This window comes from Halyomorpha halys, unplaced genomic scaffold (assembly GCF_000696795.3).
Source record: "Halyomorpha halys isolate HHAL.00 unplaced genomic scaffold, Hhal_1.1 Scaffold1494.1, whole genome shotgun sequence".
In the NCBI taxonomy this organism is placed as follows: domain Eukaryota; kingdom Metazoa; phylum Arthropoda; class Insecta; order Hemiptera; family Pentatomidae; genus Halyomorpha; species Halyomorpha halys.
Window position 1 is genome coordinate 6,150 of NW_027110725.1, and position 312 is coordinate 6,461.

General features: G+C 38.8%; 1 protein-coding gene across 1 annotated transcript in view; it reads right to left on the minus strand.

Moving 5' to 3' along the window:
- The window catches only part of PIG-N (Phosphatidylinositol glycan anchor biosynthesis class N), a 31,085-nt gene that overhangs the window by 3,475 nt on the left and 27,298 nt on the right, over positions 1-312 (minus strand). The window lies entirely within an intron of this gene.

Below are 312 nucleotides of genomic sequence, written 5' to 3' on the forward strand. Positions count from 1 at the left end.
TGGAGGAGCTGGTACTGACTAATACTATGACAGTGCCTACATCTTTAAAGGTTAGTAGATAGTAATTGACTTGACTTTCATCACCAACAGCCTCCATTAATTATACTTATAGTTAATAGCAGTGCTACACAGTCCCTCATGATTACACAATTTCCACCAGGATGCAGAGAATTGCTGCCACTATGTTTTAGGAACAGGAGCAATTACTGTGGACAAAGCCACAACCTCTATTTGAAGCACCACTCTTTGGTTGGAAAAAGCTATGGAAAAAAGTATGGGTTTCTAAAATATGGCACTTAAGCCAGAGTATAT